We start from the raw sequence: 18797 nt of genomic DNA on the forward strand, positions 1-18797 counted from the left end.
ATTTTTCAGCCTTTTTAGTGACTTCATCAGCACAGCATAAGTGGATTGTTTGGATATACATTAGAAATACAAACAGGAGTTTAAACACAGTGTTACCCATAAGCATTAACGTGTCTTCAAAATATCCTAACTAAAATCCAAACCAAAGGGTAATGACAAGCCATTCAGTTAAAAACTGCAAGAAAAACTCAGCCAAGCTACAGTTTTCACTGTAGAACACCTTAGACCTCCTATAATGGAGGCTCATGAAATATATGCAAATGACCCCTTAAGGACAGTGAGTGTTTCAGTTACATGGCTTCTGAATGCCCAATTTTTTTTTTTTGTATTTGTAGTTACATTCAGGCCAATAAAGCCAAACTCTAGTAGCTGGTTTTGGCCATTTTAGTTAACTCACCGTTTTATCCTTTGGTTTGGTCAGTTATAAACCCTAGCAATTCTGGTCAAATGCCATTGAACAGCAATACCTAGATAATTACCCATTAACAAGCTATCACCATGTATAGCAGGGTTTATAACCTAAGCTGACATCAGTAAAAATTTGAGCTACTTAATTATATTAGCCAATTTATTTACAAATTTTCAACAGCTCATCCTTAACTCCAAAGTTTGAAATTCTAATCCATTTACAGTGAATGGCATTTCAGTCAGCTTCCATCAAACAGGTATGTAAACTGATAATAAAACATACCCAAAACATCACCTTAAACAGCAATCCCACAGCAGTAACAGCAGACTGAAATAGTGAAACATGAATCCACAGATTACCACTTAAAATGTTTCTTTTATGTTTATTTTGTCACCCTGTCGAATATATAAAAGAACAATAAAAAATCACAAGTTAATAAAAACAAAATTCCTTCACCAAATGACAGGCAATCTTATGCTTGCTATCTTACTCAATGATAGCTTTAATGGAGAAAAAAAATCCCTGTCTGTCTACCCCAGCCACCCTCCTTAACCAACAGTGCAGCCAAAGGTACCCTTACTGGATTATTCAGAGCTACTCGGCCATCCATCACCTATCCACCAATAATTCATACTGACCAAAACACCTCATTTACTCACAATATACCAGAGCGCATAGTTAACACAACCACACACAAGACACTATCAAATAGACAAATTCATTATTGCCAAATCAGTAATAATAAATAGGAAGTTATGAAAAGTCTGTAAGAAAACCTGACCTGGAAATTATGAAGCACATACAGATCATAGATTCACTGCCACCACAAAGAGCAATAAGCACATTTATTACATAGTACAGTCTTTATTGTCTTAAATCTTATTAAGGCAATAAATCTTATTAAGCTTCTGATTCATTAGCCTTAATACAGAAGCCAACATCTGTTAACAGACCATTTCAAGTTATTAACATTCTCCACTGAACCCTTCATATAAGGTCATACTGCAAATAATACAATGAACCATTTAGACAAATATTTCAACAAAAAGATAGTGTGCTCCAGCAGAAATGAAGCTCACCAGTGTGCTCTAGAAATTATTAATTATTCAGAATTCAAAAATACTAAAGAAAATTTTCAGATGATCAACTACAGATTACAGCCCTTGTCATTTTTCAGATTACAGGCTGTTCCCTCCAAAGTACCCTTATTATCAATAGACATATATGCTTAGTCTTGCAAATAACACACCTGGAAATACAAATTACATATTGAACACTGTGATTTCTACTTTAATTATATACTTCAAATCACTTATGAGAAAGCAGCTGTAACAGACTTTCATCTAGAAGAGGGATTCGGGAAAATTACGATATCATTATTTACTTTGACATGGTAAACAAGCAACTGTATAGAGTATTAGGATTGGGACTACAATCATAACTGACACATAGTGCATGAAGCACAGTGATTATACTCCAATATTCGTAAAAAGGCAAATCGATTAAGAGCTACTGTGGCACAAGACACGATCTTAAGTATTAAGAATCCCCTGCTTAAGTTGTTAAGGTTGGGTCTAACACTATACTGTAAAATATGACAGTATGGACCAGCATATGACAGCAGCAGAATAAAACATTTGGTTGTGCCTGCTGTCCCTACTTCTAAGGTGTTCCTTCCTCTTACAAATTTAGAAAGTAGCGAGAATACCAGGATGTGTGTTCACCTGCATTTTCTCTGAAGGATAGAAACTCTGAAACTCAAATGTGTATCACTATTCAGTGATTTAAATCCTCCATGACTTGTCTGAAAACCACAGACATTACGAAGAACAGACCAAACAAATGAGGAAAAAGCAGGACATTCTGTGAAAACCTGGAGAGTTTACAGGCATGGTAAGGTGAGTGCAAATGTTACATTGCCTTCTAACAGCACTTATTAAGTGATTAAGTGCTTTATGACTTTGAAAGCCAGCAAAACACTTTTAGCATTTTTTTTACTGTAACTAGTATTACATGGGGTAGATAAAGCTCCATGCACTACAAAGAATTATGAGCTTCACTCTCAAGGTGAATTTGTTGGCATCCATGTTTCCAACACTTGATACAGCTTAGGATCTGTGATCCAGTCATAATCCAACATTATGGGTTTGAGACATAGCTGCCAAGAAATTCACCTCAAGGACAAATCTTAAAAGTTGAATCTAGACATCCATGTTGAACACATAATAAAAGGTTATAATCAGTAACCTGATCATAATTCTTTGTCATGTATGGAGCTTTGTCTATCCCACATGCTACCAGTTACAGGAAAGTGCAAAGTGTTTTCCTGCCTTGAAAGTTAGTAAAGCACTTATTACTGTCAAATAAATAGCAGCACACCTTTGGTTGGTAAACATCAAAACATATAATTCCCTAGATTCAGCCTTTGATTCACTACATTCAGCTATCGTTTAAGTAATTTTTCCACAGTTCAAAGCCCACTTAAGTAGTCAAGTGATATCTCCCTTATCACCATGTATTTACAAAGTACATGTAATAACAGACTGTCCTTCTCCTTGTTTGAACTTGTTTTGGACTTTTCTAATTCAACAATATCAAGACAATCGTTATCCTCACTCACATAATCTAATGACTGACAACCTCTGTAACCTGTCCTTCACTGACTGAATTGAGGAATACAGAGGCATCTCTACTGATAAAAGCAATTTCATGCCCACTGGAAATTAGAGGTTGCATCTTAACTCATAACACCATCACTTTTTCATGGCAGATGAAAACTGCTCCCTTTGCTGAATGGCAGTCTTTGAGAAATCCCCATCCAGAAATGCAGGCCTTCTGTCAGCTATTATCCTCTTAACAGGTCATAATAATTGCAAGAAAACCTGATCCTTTTCATACCACATCCCAAACTGTACCAAAATCGTATCCAGTCCACTGTTTTTACGTGGTTCAAACAAATTCCAAATAGTCAAATCTTTCTTTACCTTCTGAAGTCCCAGTCAAGTGCAGCTTCTGTTCTGTATGAGCTAGCTAGCTACTCAGTTTAACCTTGTGACTGATCTTGAAGCAGTTTCCTCCAAACTCAATGCAGCCAAAGGCAGTCTCTCGAGGAACCTCTTGCGTAATCACAAACAGAGCAAAACTTGGAGCAAATGTGGCAAGAAAGTGTACATGCCAGCTGCCCTAGCCATGAGAGCTTTAAATTGTCATTTCCATACCCTGAAATTCCAGGAATCTCTCCTGGACCAAATGAAGCAAAAACTGCAGGGGATGGAAGACAGAGCTCCCCAGAGAGAACTGTTATAATTCTGCAACACTGGTTCCCAGGTTGCAATACATTATTTACATTGTGACTTTGACGCCTCAGAAGCATCAGGAAAGGCAGCTGCTTCAGGTCTGTAATCAGGAGATGTGCTTAATTAAGAGAGTGATCTCCTTCATGATCGTGTTACATCAGAAATACATGATGCTCCACTTGACAGGGATTCAGTGTTTCTACCCAAGTCTCAAGCTATATTTAGAAAACCTGGATACAAGGCTAAGTCCCTATAAGCTGTAAAGGATGACATTTCTAAAGGTATAGCCCCTGATGTTTAGTTGGAATTATCATACTAAATCCTGGTCCTTTCCTGTCTCATAACTAACACAAAGGAGCAGCAGGACCAGGAGAGAAGGACAACAAAGGAGGCAAGCTGAACAAGGTCCTACAACTTATGGATGCCAGAGATCCAGCAGGGACCTGCTATGACTAAGCAGAGCACCTCCATTTTCCACCCTCCCTTAAGTTCCACCCCAACCCAGGAGCCTCTCCCTTCAGCAAAGGTCAGAGGCAGGATTTCCTCCTTTCTAAGCAGGTGGCAAAATATAACCCAGGACATGTACAAAATAGCAATTTGCTTCCCTACCAAGGCTCTCAGACATCCCTTCCTTTCCTAAAAGGCAACTCAGAGAGGCTTGAACCAAAGTAAAGCTTTTCCAGAAGCAGATTAGGGCTTCATAGAACCAGGCCCTCAGAAATAACTAAGAGCAGGGTACTACAGAAGACTCTTCCAAGTGCCAAGAAAAGAAGAAACCTGATGACCAGTTCTATACCTGTCAAGACTAACTAGGTACTTAGTGGTTTCCCAGTTCAGGCTGCATACTCTTCAAAAGTTCCTGCCCATGCTTGTCCTTCAGGCTTTTATGGTCAACATGGTTCTAAAAGATGCTTATCTCCATACACCCATAGCAAAGTAATACAGGAGGCATCTCCTCTTAAGGGCAGATGGGAATCACTTTCAGTTCTGTGTATTGCCCTTTGGCTTATCTACTGCTCCCAGTGCATTCACAACATGTCTGGCACAAATAGATGCCTTTTGCAGGACCAAAGGTGTGCAGCTATATCCTTACCTAGGTGATTGGCTGATCCAAGAAAGTTCCATGAAAGAGTTAAAAGCTTCTCTTTGCTTGACCATGACGTGCCTGTCAAACCCAGGATTCTCCCTAAATTTAAAAAAGTCCTGCTTCACTCCCACAAACAGGCTAGTGTTTTTAAGAGCCCTGCTGGACACAGAAAACCAAAAGTCTTTCTTCCCCAAGAAAATATTTTTTCTAACACAGCACTTCAGAACACTAACCTAGCAGGTGGTGGTGTCAGCCATAAAAGTTCTGAGAGTTCTGGGATGCATGGCTTCCTGCATTCTTATTATCCATCTAGCAAAGCTTCAAGTGAGGAAGATACAGTGCTTCCTGAAGAATGTAAGGTGTCAGCACAAACACCCTCTAAACTTCAAGATAAAGCTTCTCCCCTGCCTAAAAACACAACTGTTATTGTGGATAGAAGCTTGCCTCCAGAACAAAGGAGTTCCTTTCCAATGTCGGGTAGGGACCCTAATAATGACCTTAGAAGGCTCAGCCCTAGCTTAGAGCACCCAATCAGGCAGCCTTTAAGTGCAAGGCAAGTGGGAAACACTTCCTGCAAAGTCACATCAACCTGAAAGAAAGGCTGGCAGTTTATGGCATTCACACAAACATGGAAACCAGGCACCCTTTTAGCAAACAGAGGCAACACCATGGTAATATGATACATAAACAGGGAGGTATGCACTCCTACCTGCTCTTCTACCTGACAATGCAGTTCTCGGAGGCAGCACAAGGGATGGGATTGCACCTAATAGCATAGTATCTCGTATGAGAAGGCAACAACCTTGCAGACAATCTGAACAGCTCAGTTTCATACCCCCACAACTGAATGTTAAAAAAAGCACAGCTTCAATAAAATCACAGGAAAATGGGATATGCCAGAATAGATCTTTATACCTCCAAAGTAAACATGCAGTTAAAAAATGTTCTTCAAAGGACCCAGAACAGGGCTCAGAACATGGACACCTTCTCCTTTCCATGGACATATCTATTCATTTCTGTATGCTTTTCATTCCATACCTCTCATCCACATGTTATTTGTAAAGATCATGGAGAAAAGGGTGAGGGTTATCTTGATTGCACCCTTCTGGCCAAGGCAGCTTTGGTTCCATCTGTTACAAAGTCAAGAGCCATGTTTGCTACCACAGAAGATGGATCTCTTGACCCAGAACAAAGGAGCCACCATCCACCACAACGTAAACACTCTGAAACTGGCAGCCTGAAAGAAATAATCCTTATTTCTAAGGCTAGCTGTTAGAAAAAGATGTCCTACTTATTTTTAAAGAGGCCAGAAGATGCAGTACCAGAAAATCATACATTGCTAAACGGAAAAGATTCACTGTATGGTGTCAGACCGAGGGCCAACACCTTTTACTAGCAAATGTCCCTGTGGTTTTGACCTATTTGTCAGTGATTTTCACCAACAGTCTCTCTTACTCTTCTATTAAAATGCATGTCTCTGCTATTTCTGCTTATCTGCAAATGCAGCCCCTTTGTTTTCTCAGCCTATGGTGAAACAGTTGCTCAAAGCCATCATTCATCTAAGTCCTTCCTAGACGACATTGTAGTGTTGACAAATGTCACCAAAATAGGCATGGGTATTTACCTGTGATAAGTGGGTTAAGGATCCGGCTTACTCCAACCTATGCCAGGGACCCACACTAATAGTGGAGAGGTGTATGTGCCTCTATTGACTAGTGTGTGCCTGCCATAAAGCCCAACAGCCCTGGGCTAGTAAGTTACTTGCCGGGCAGTGTCCAGTTGCCCATCTTGGGTTACCTGGAATAGTTTTGTTGAGTGAAAGCTTGACATAAAACCAGTCAACCTGGCAAACATGAACTAAGAATTGTTACAATCAATATAGGTTCACTAATAGGACACAGCATGTAAGTGGATGATCTGAAGTACCCAAGAGACAAGATCGAAGGCAGTGCAGCAAAGTTGCTTGACTCAGGGCCCAGAGTCTAATACATAGGAGGAGGACAAACTAGAAATTGTGTGGGAATTGTGTTGGGGGAGAAACTTGAGGAGATACTGAGGGATGTCATCAGAATTAGTGCTAGACTCATGATAATCAGAGTCCAATGTAAGGATAGGGTAATTTTCTAATCTCAGCCTGTGCCTCACAGCAGGGTTGTGATAGTGAAGAAAAGAGCACATTTAGACAGCAGTTGCAGGACCTACTAGATAAAGCAGGACAACATGAATTGATGTTGATAATGAGTGACCTGAATGCACGTATCAGGACAGAATATATGGACTGCATTGGTCCACAAATGTGGGGCAACAGGAATAAAGAAGAAGGGCACAATATAGACTTCTGAATGGCAAATGGCTTGATGGTGGCCAACACATGCCTCAGCAAGAGAGATGGTTACAAGATCACATACAAGAGTGGCCAACATGCAATTCAGGTAGACTTTCTCTTTATAAGGAAAGGGCACTGGGGTAGAGTCAGTGATTGCAAAGTCATCCCCAGTGAAACAGTCAGCCCACATCATAAACTAGTCTAGGCTGTAGACCTGGAAGTTGACTGAAGAGAAAGCACAAGGGTTCAAGGAATTTCATGCGTCTCTGACACCTCAGGAAAAGGAGGAAATAGGTGGAGTTGAAGAAGAATGGCAGCTCCTCAAAACAGTATGTGTGAGGACTATAGCACAGATATGTGGCAGAGCCAGGTATGGAAATAAGGTACATAAGGAAAGCTCTTGGTGGAATGCAGAAGTCCAGGAAGTCATAAAAAGAAAGAAGGGGTGCAGGAAAAAGTGGGAGGTAGAAAATATGGATCATGCTAAGAAGGAATACTGGTTGACTAACAAAAAGGCTAAGAGAGGAGTTACAATAGCAAAGAACAAGGCATTAGAGGCTTTACCAGCTTCTGGAAAGTGATCCGGTAGATGGCACAAAGAAACTCTATCAGGTTGCAAGGCAAAACCAGGAAAGTAAAGATTATAGTCAGACACCCTTCATATGGGATGCACACAACAGCCTGCTCACCAGCTCACAAAAAATCAAAACAAGATGGAAGGAGTGCTTTCAGCAGCTTCAGAATTAAAAAAAAACACAGAAGCTGTACTGCCCCAGACACAGCCTGTGATGAAAGAAGAGGAGAAGCCTACCCTAGAAGAAGTAAGAACCGCAATAAAGAAAATAAAGTCAGGGAAAGCAACAGGCAGATATGAACAAGATGATGGGTGAGATAGGGGAGAAATGACACCTAAGGGTACTCATAGTAGTATGGAGAGAAAGGAGTATTCCAGATGACTGAAAAATAAGCATACTAGTGCCAGTGTACAAAAATAAAGGGGATATCCACAAGTGTGAGCAGTACAGCGGTATCAAACTCCTTTCACACTGCAATAATGTTCTGGAGAGGGTGACTGATAAACAAATATGTAGAGCAGAAGTAAGTAAGATGGAACATGAGCAGTTCAGAGTTGGATCAGGATGCAGCACAACCAGCCCAATGTTTGTAGTTAGGTAGATATTTAAGAAAATGATAGAGATAAGGAAAGAGTCCAACTTGCCATTCATAGACTTGGAGAAAGCATATGGCAAGGTCCCAAGAAACATGATTTGGGCAGTCCTGCAGTGGTTTGAAGTCCAAGTAACACTGATAGAATTAGTGCAGGCTATGTACAAGGACCCAGTGACTCAAGTACAAATAGTGTTTGGTCTCAAAGAGGGTTTCTCAGTGGGAATGGGTGTGCATCAGAGCTCAGCTATGAGCCCACTGATGTTCATACTGGTGATGGACTACATCAGCAAACAGGTTGGAGGGGACAGATCAACAAAGTTGCTGGATGCAGACAATGCGGCATTACATGCAGACTCTGAGCAAGAACAAGGATAGGGGAATGGAATGCAAAAGTGAAGACACATGTGACAAAACTGAGTACAGATAAGACAGTTTTAATGGTAGTAAATGGGGAAATCAGAAGAAGCCAAGAATTGAGATACAGTGGAAAATAGTGGAACAGGTTAAGATCTTCAAGTATCTGTGATAGATGGTTGGGGACAAGGGAAGTCTGAATGAGCAGGTCAAAGCTAAAATCAGAGGGTTTGCAGCCAACTGGCATGGAGTGCCAGGGATAGTGCATGACAGAAGATTACCAAAGAAGCTGAAAAGTAAGGAGCACAAAACAGTGGTGCGACCGGTAGTACTGTATGGTACAGAAACATGGGCAGTAAATGCAGAGCAGATGAGGAAGTTAGAAGGTATGAAGATGAAGTGCCTGAGACAGGTGGCAGGATGTATGCTATGAGGTATAGCTCTTAACCTTCCATCTTCAAAATGAAGAGAACTACCTTTCAAAATGTGGAAAAAATGGGCAAAATGCAGGACACTTACTAACAGCTTATTAATAACTTCATCTAGGAAACTCACAGGATAGTTAAAATTAGACATTTTTAATTATATAATACTTCTTTTAATGAATTAGTAGGATTCAGTTCAATTTAATATGGATATCATTTAAAAATATTGCTAACACTGAATTTGTGACAGATCCTTTCAACATGGAACTTTGAGGAACATGAATGTTTTAAGACCCCAAATGAGGAGCATTCTTCTTAATGAGGTACACTTGAGAGGTATGATAGTATGAGGTGAAGAAATGAGGACAAAAGAGCAGAGACCAAAATAGCTCCAACTGCTAAGAAGGTCAAAGAGAACAGATTATGGTGGTTTGGGCACATGTGCAGGAAAGCAGAAGACATTTAGTGAAGATGATTTGGGACTGGCAGGTATAAGACAAGATGAAATGAGAGCATCCAGAAAAGAGATGAATATATTGTGTGTGAGAAGACCTGTGACAGTCAGGCATGACTGTCAAAGAAGGAAGGAGGGTGCCACTGAACTGAGAGAAATGATGACAGTTGACACAACACCCTAAACCCATGTAGAAACTGGGGAAAAGAGGGTTGATGGTTGTGATGTTATGAGGTAGTGCCATCTGTGCCAGGAAGAGTAGGACAGTACATATGTACATATGCCAGCATAGCTAGCTGGAGTTTTGTAAAGAATGTTATGTTATTTGACTATCACACTGATATGTACAAATGTTTGAGTTAAAAAATATATTTGTAAAGTTAATTGTGTTAAAATGCATCAACAATAGGCCCTGCTGGACAGAAAGAATGTATGCACATATATTAGGTTGCATTGTTGCAACTGATCAAATGTGTATGTTTATCAGAGAACTCTGGAAGGGTGGAAAGTTTGAAATTGTGTTATAGCTTTCAGATGCTGCCAAAGATCTTAGCAAAGCTCTGCATGTGTATTGTACCAAAGTCATGTGACCAGAGGAGATGTCATCCTCTAACCAGCATCTGGTTTCTTTGAAACTCTCAAAGCAGCACTTTGGAACCTGACAAGAAAGATTTCTAACAGCACATATATCGCACACATCCACACAGACAAAGAGAGACATCATCTGGCTTTTGATGTGGTAAGAAACTCACCACACATCAGCTTGCCTTGTTTTAGTAAGTAGTCAGGGGACAGTAATTCTTTAGTCAGTCAGGGACAGTTAATGAGAATAGTTTAGTATTGTTTTCTGCATCTGTGAGAAACTATCCAACTGTATTATTTTTATATATATGTCGTTGAAACTCTTTTGTTTATTTTATTCAGTATTCTCCTGTTTTCTGTTTTATTATTTATCAATGAACATTTTAATACCTTTCATTGTGGCTGGTCCTTTAGAGAATACTTTTAACATCTTGGGAGTACTTATGCTTGTTTTAGTGACACTGTGGCTGCTCCTAAAAGTCTTATTGCTTTGGTCACACCCTACCATTTGTATTAATATTCATTTTACACAATATAATTGGGTACCCTTTGTAAGAGCCTTAGGATAGTTGACTGGTGGCAGCATGATTCACTCTGAGTCTGGGCAGAAAGGGGCACAGGTAGTAAATCTCTGCCAGCTTTTTCCAGGTGAATATGTGCGTGTAAAACTCAAATATCCAGGTGTGTGTGTCAGCTACTGGGAACAAGGACACATAGCTCCAAAGTGGTCAGTGTGAAATTTTGTGTAGGCCTAAAGAGAGAAAAAGAATCCAGCCCCAGGTCTGGTGTGTGCTCTTAAGGGAAATTGTGCTTGGTGAAGGGAGCTGCATCTGAAAATACTGTGTGAATCCATCTTTGCTTTTAGTTACTATCCATCACCAGAGTCAGTGGTGAGGTTTGAGTCTCCTTGATTGCTAGCCCAGAGTAGGGACTCATCACAGTGATGATGATGATGATCAAAATCATCATCATCCAAGGCCATCCAGGAGGACCCCCTGAACCTTTCTGGGACCTCAATTTTGTATTGGAGAAGCTCAATTTGCTCTCCCCTTTTGCACTTACCACTCCTACTGGCATCAAGTTCTTATTCTGGAAAATGGTCTTCCTTGTAGCCTTCCCTCACCTAAGAGAATCTCTGAGTTAGCGGCACTAATGTATAAAGGACCCTTCCTCAGATTTCACCCAGACAGAATTTCACTGAGAACTAACCACAACTTCATGCCCAAGGTGGTAACAAAGCTCTCCTGAAGCAAAAAAATCCAGCTTCCTGCATTTTTCCTCCACCCACAGAACAGGGGAGAAAGAAGGTTTCACTCCCTGGATATTCCCAGACAGCTCAGGTTTTACTTGGATACAAAAAAAATCAGGACTGATCAACTCGTTATGACTTTTGCACCTAACAAATTGGGCAAACCAATAAGTAAACAAACTATCTCTAATTAGATATCTAGCTGTATATCCTTTCACAACAAGAAACATAACAAAAAGATAAGTGAGGACATTAGAACTCATTCTACCAGGGCCACAGGTACAACTGTGGCCTTTACCGGGGGGGGGGGGTGACCACCCCACAATATTGTGGAGGCAGCCAGTCCGTACCTTTTCTAAGCACTACAACTTGCCCACTACATCTAGATCCAAAGCTGGGTTTGTTTCTGCAGTCCTGCAGGGGTTCCTATCCTCTTTATGATATGATATCTGTTCTCCAGCCACCCTTGCTATAGCTTTAGGGAAGCTCCAATGTAATTAGTATTGCAACAGCGAAACACAATAAACTAGTACAGTTGTGTCTACTTACCATAAATGCAGTTGTTCTGAGTGTCTTCACTGTTGCAGTAGTCTTTTCCTTCCTCCTTCCTCTCATTCATGGCTCTGGGTTGGTGTGGGCTTCTTCTATTCCTCTCCTTTAGTCCCCTTCTCATTTAGGTAGCCACTTCAGGTCTCTTTTACCCTAACCTGGCTGGGGACAGTATGGGTGAGTTGTGTTCCTGGCTTAAGGCTAGGATAGTGGGGCTCCAATCCTGGTGAGGGTAGGAAATACCTGAGAAAATAGTACCAACTAATGATTCTTATACCCTGAATTACAGGCTTCAGAGTGGAGGGTGTCTGCTGGACCGAAAGGAGAGGTATATACATCTCTAGTATGTGGGACTACCAAGGACTTCCACAGTAGGAAATCCCAAGTAGTTATTATTGCAACAGTGAAGCCACTGGAACATCTACTTTTATGGTAAATAGTCACAACTGTACTTTCTCTATTCTTCTGGCACTAATCCAGTGGCGAGCCTGAAAGAGAGAGTAGATGTAATAGGGAGTCAGCCAGGCAGTGTTTGGTGCTGACAAGAAGGCAACCATGCACATTCTCAGTACCTACAGAGCTACTACTTTTAGCTTTAGAAAGAGCGCTTAGGACTTGCCCAGAGGCAATTTGGGGGGGGGGGCATAAACATGCAAATAAGCTATGAGAAATATGGGGGAGATGGGGAGTAAAGTTTGAGCTGAAGTTGTGCACTGTTATGTTGGCAATGTCCTTGGGGGATAAGTATGGGATAAGTAAAAGCATTGCTGTTTATTATTTTGTACATTCCTGAAATAGCTGAAGAAAACTGCAGTTAACATTAGCATGGGTGGGAATTTGCAATTTGTACTTGCTTCTGGAGGATTTGATTTTGTTTCTAAATTCTTTGTTGATCATTTGGAGTTCTTTCATCTCTAAAGGAGTATTAAGTTTGATTTTACAGGCTAAGAGTTTCTCTCTCTTTCTCCAGTTGTATGGTTTGTTGATACTGAGGTTCTTACCAAATGGTTTTATCTTACATTTATCACTATATTTATGTCTTATGGGAGCCGAGGCATTAACTCTAGCTTAAAGACGAGCATAGAATTTATCTGCGAAAACTGCAGCATGTGAAGAAGGGTAATCTACAATGTTCAATGAGGCATTCGGTCTGAAGGAGTGGAAGGTATTAAAATCCTCCACTTCAGACTGCTTTCACGGTTCTGAAACCATATTTCAGTAATGATGCATATAACAATTTTATTTTTCAAGAATTGGCAACACCTGTAATGAGTGCAACTTTTTATTTAGGCTTCTACCATAACCCACTCCCAACCGGGAATTATTAATTAAGTAATCTTTATTTATATGAAGAAAAAAGGAAATGGGTTAAGAATATCAGCTTAAGAATAAACAAAAAAGAAAGAAATAATAATTAGACATGCATAGTTTTCTGATCAGCATCCCTCAAAATCTTATGTATGTTCACATCCATTTGACAGTTTTCTAGATACCGAAGTAGTTTAAAATATGTAGAACATGTTAAGAATCAAAGAATAGAGCTATGCAAACAAATTAAGAAATGTATCCGCATGCCCACTTGTGTTCTAGATAGAAGGCACTACTGCTGGTGGTGCCTGCTTGTACACTTGAGAGTGCGCATGTGTATATGTGTTTATATATATATATATATATATATATATATATATATATATACACACACACACACATATATATATATATATATATATGTGTGTGTATGTATATGTGTGTGTATGTGCAAAATTACAGAAAGAAAAGCTTTAATGCAGGTCCCTCTTTACATGTGTTCATACAATGAATTATGTTGATAGATCTTGTCTACACTTTTATAATAACATTTTCCATTGACTGCAATCAATAGCTGTATGTCATTCACTTGTGACTTTAGCACAGGCTGAGCAGCAGTGAAGAACATGAAACTTCTTTCCTTATCTGAAATGCTTTAATTCAATTATATTTGTATGGCTGCAGCTTATGTAAGACACAAAAAGCAGCATCAAAATAGATGAACTTTTTAGGCAATTTAGTTTGCATGGCTGGGGCCAAGAAAATAAACAGAGAGAATAACTGATCAGTTATTAGAGCAAAATGGTGCCAATAACTTATGAAACATAACATTCATATATACTGCATGACAAAGAACATCACAGGATGCTGAAGATCCAGATGGATAGGGAGTCATATGTAAAACGCATTTGAAATGTTGATTGCCTCATTTCCCAATACATAATTCTAATTCACACTCCTAAATTTAAATGTTAGAAATCCAAAAACATTCTCAAACTCCATTAACATGTTATTACAACCAGGACAAGCCACACTTAAGGCCAAACTTGCAAACATGAACTGTAGTATAGCCAACCAAATTAATACTCATTTCATTGAAATAGCCAAATCTATAATCAGCAACCCAGCAGACCAAATCACACCTCAACTACAATGCCCAATTTGCTGAATCACTTCTCTTTCCAACTAGACCCTACTGCAACTATCCAACAACATTTTCTAAAACTGAAACCTAACACACTTTCACCTGACAACCTCCCAAGGGAGAACCTTAAAATGGCAGTGGATGCCATAGCCTATCCCATGTCCATTCTGATAAATAGGGTCCACCTCTGAAAATGTTATCCCTTCCGTATGAATAATGTGGTTTACTATCAAAATGTTGAAAGGCCCTTCTTCAAATACTGTGTGTTCAAATGCACTGTTTTTAAACTTTTACAATGCCAAACTGAAATATTACAAACTCATAATAGGGAAGTAAACCTTGGTTCACTAATTTGAGTTTGGCATTGTGAATGGAGAATGCGGTACAGTGCAGATAAGGACATTTACCATTTTCCTCACTGTAGTGTGACCTCTGAGTTGGTATATATAATATGCAAGAGGTGTGGGGGAAAGTTTGGAAGTTCGAATGTCAATCATCTTGGTTACCATTTCTGACATTGTGGTAATTCGGTATTACCAAATTTGTCAAAACAATTAGATAATTTTATTAAAACATATTGTCACTCAACATTTTGATAGTAAACCGAAAAATGTTTTATACTACTGCACAAAGAAGACACCTCAATGGGACTCTCTAATTATGCACTAACAGTCATTCTATCTCCCATATATAAGATACTGGAGAAATGCTTACACGCTCAGCTTCTCAGCTGCTTATTAGAAAATCAAGTACTCTCGCCTACCCAATAGGCGCTCACCACAGCACTAGTACTGATCTGCTTCATTTCACTTCAACTGTGAACATACAAAGAAATGAACATGATATAACCTTGGCACTTTTCTTAGACTCCCATGAACAACTCTTGCTTCAACTCTGTAATATAGGACTAGTCAATACCTCTCTACATTGGTTCCATAGTTACCTATCCAAAAAGGCACAGGAAGTCAAATGAAAGCATGATATCTCTACTTTACTCCCAGCATAAAATAGGAGCCCCACAAGGTTCTATATTAGGTCACCTGCTCTTTAACCTCTTTAATAATGAACTTCATATTACCAGCAAACAAGCCATTTTAATGCAATACACTGATGACTCTACCCTGCTCTGCTCAGCAAAAACACTAATAGAACTTTAACACATAACCCAGCATGCATTCTCCTCTATTAAATCTTGTCAAAACAAATCTCAGCTCCTACTAAATTCCAACAAAACAAAATTATTATTTACTCCCAAACCCCTATCATATCAAAATATATATTTTACTATCATCTCTGCTAACAAGTCAAAGATCATTTATGACCAGCTGAAATTTCAGCAACACATCATCCAAGATGTGATGAAAGGAGATACTGCCAGCATAGCTAGCTGGAATTTTGTAAATAATTATATGTCATTGGCGAATAACACACTGATTTATACAAGCTGCTTATGCTACAAATTAATTAAAAATGTATGTCATGTGTATATCAAACTGTCTAAGAGTGCTGTGTTTAAAATGTATCCACAGTGTGCCCTACTGGAAGAGAACAGAAATGTATATATTTTAACAATGGAAACTGGGATACAGGAGGTTAACCTCAGTCTAGTAAACTTTAGAAAAATATCTGAAATTAAATTACTTTATAGGACGCAATAAAGAGGCTACCTCTCAAGTTTTCAATGCAGCTAGAAACACAGAATCTGTGCTAGGAAACTTTCTGTATTGTCCTTGAAGTGAACTAATTGTTACTTTTGAAACATAAAGGCATACAATTGTTTTATGACTTCCAGCATCTGCCAAAGATTTGTGGAAAACCCCTTGTCTGAGTGTTTTTACAGGTAGATGCTAAATATTGCCAGCTTCTAGCAATGGGGGTTTTGGCCTGGGAACTAGAAGTCAGATGACCAGAAATTTTGTCATTCTGCAAGCTATCCCAGCAGTAATATTTTAGATATTAATCTGAGAAGTCTCTGAGTGACACAGAGCATTCTGCATTATGTATCGGACCTGACAACAAGATCCACTTACCACATCTGCCTTGCTCTAATGAAGTAAGTTTCTAGGGAACAGTATAATTCTCTTAGATACAGTCAAGGATATAGTAAAGCTTATTTTAGATGTTTTTCTTTATTTGTGTGAGCCTGTACTGCAATGCTCTTTTAAATATTTCCTGTGGTTTTGAACTCTGATGTCGCTGTGAATATATATTCAGTATTGTCTTGTTCTTTTACAATTTATTATTAAATATATTCAAACCTTTTATTGTGGCTGATCTGTGTAGAGATATTTAAGTTTTGAGAGTACTTGCATATTTATTTGGTGACACTATGTGGGCCACTCCTAATAGCTTTGCTTTTGGTCAAATTACCATTTGTATTAGTATTAATATTACACAGTAAGACTGGACACCCTTTGTTAAGGGCCCTAAAGTAGCTGATAAGTACTGACTGGTGGCAGTGATAACTACCTTATAGTCTGGGCAGAAGAGGCCATAGCTAGCAAACCTGTGCCAGCCTCACCCAGGTGTGTGTGCTTGCGCTCGCGCGCGCGTGTGTGTGTGTGTGTGTGTGTGTGTGTGTGTGTGTGTGTGTGTGTGTGTGTGTGTGTGTGTGTGTGTGTGTGTGTGTGTGTTAAATCCAACCTCAAAGCATGTGTATGTCTACTTGGGCAGGGACACGAAGCACTGGTTGGACAGAAAGTGTGCTGGAGGTCTTGGCTTGATCACTCAGCTGAGATCTCAACTCTACAGCTCTGCCATTGGGGAGTTTTATTGGGGATCTGGAGTAAATGGGAGAAACCAGCCCCAGAGTGACTGTGCTCTCTGTGTGCTCTTAAGGGAAATTGCACTTGATACAGAGAGCTGCTTCTGGAAATTGTGTGTGTACCTGTCATCCTCCCAGTGAACGTCCCCCACAGGTGCCAGTGGTGAGGATTGAGGCTCCTTGATTACTGGTCCAGTGGTGGGTCATCATACAAGACATTAACAAAACACACTAGAAACTAGGCTGTTTATACACAGTAAAATCATTCCTCACTCATGAAGCCAGAAAATGTATAGCATCTGCTTATTTACTGCCTTCACTCATTTTCTAACCTGCAGGCCACATTTCTGGCAAGGCTACAATAATGCTATAACAAAACCACCATATTTGCCACAAACCATCACTATGGGTCATACCACTGTCTAGAATTCAGAGAACTTAATTGGCTGGAACTCTCCCACTAAAAGTCTTTTGGCTTTTCCCGGTTAGGGGTCGCCACAGCAGAACTCCGGTCCGCTCATGATTGGCAGTGGATTTTATGGTGCCGAGTTGCCAGCCTGATGCCCAACCTTCAAGGAAGGCACACCCATTCACACTCGCACCTACATGCATGTCTTTAACATCACTTGACTGCAGGGAGGACATGCAGACTCCACACAGAAGGCACTCCAGCCGAGAATCGAACGAGTAGAACCTCTTGCTGTGAGGCGACAATGCTAACCGCTGCACCACCGCAGCTTACTCTCTTTATCACAAGTTACTACTGTACACAAAATCTTGGATAAGCCCAACAGCTGTCCAGCCATTAAAAAAACAGCATAAAACCCTATTTACCTGACAGACAACTAGGATCAAAAGACAAATCTCTGGTTATCAAAATATAATCTTGCAATTTTGCAGCGGACTCCCTTTACTCAAACAAAATTTCAAAAATGTGGGACTCCTTCCCTCTAGCACTAAAAATGTACCAAATGGAAATCCCTTTAAAAACATTTAAAATGCCACTTGAGAGAAAAATGGATTTGCTCCTACATCCCAGCAGTTTGAGTGCCATAATCACAATATATTTAATCTATTCTCATCTCTACAACAAATCCTGGCTGTACTTCTCTCCTCATTTCTGATTTCTCATTATAATCATTTCCTCCTACACTCACTCAACTATATCTTTCTTACTATTACTGTCTTCTGAATGTAAATTTTCTCTTCTCTTAGAAATATATCTTTTTTTTCAATGATTTTACTACAAAAAGGATCAGTATTGAGACAAATGTTTTCCCATAAAGTAAGCTCATTGCTGATCATGAACTGTTCTCTATATAAATATCTGCTTCGTATATGAGTGTGATACATATGTTACTTGGAAGTTCTTGTACTGTATAGAATGTCTGACTAGCTTTTACTTAATTTATTTTATGCATAATCGTACCCTGTATATAATTATCCAATTTTTGTTTAAACTTTCATGACTTTCTTAATGATTGTAAAATATATATAAAGCTTTTCTCCCCAGACCTCCAGTGAAAAGGGGTTCATGCTAAACTCAGTCAGTTTATCTTAGTAAATAAAGGCTAAATTTTATTTTATTTTTTTATTTAACATTTGTTTACCAGGAAAGTCTGTCTTGGAACAAAGACAATTTTCAGCAGATGCCAGGGGAGTAATGCTTAAGATGCATGT

This window comes from Protopterus annectens, chromosome 12.part0, assembly GCF_019279795.1.
Source record: "Protopterus annectens isolate FY-2018-M chromosome 12.part0, PAN1.0, whole genome shotgun sequence".
Classification (NCBI taxonomy): Eukaryota; Metazoa; Chordata; order Ceratodontiformes; family Protopteridae; genus Protopterus; species Protopterus annectens.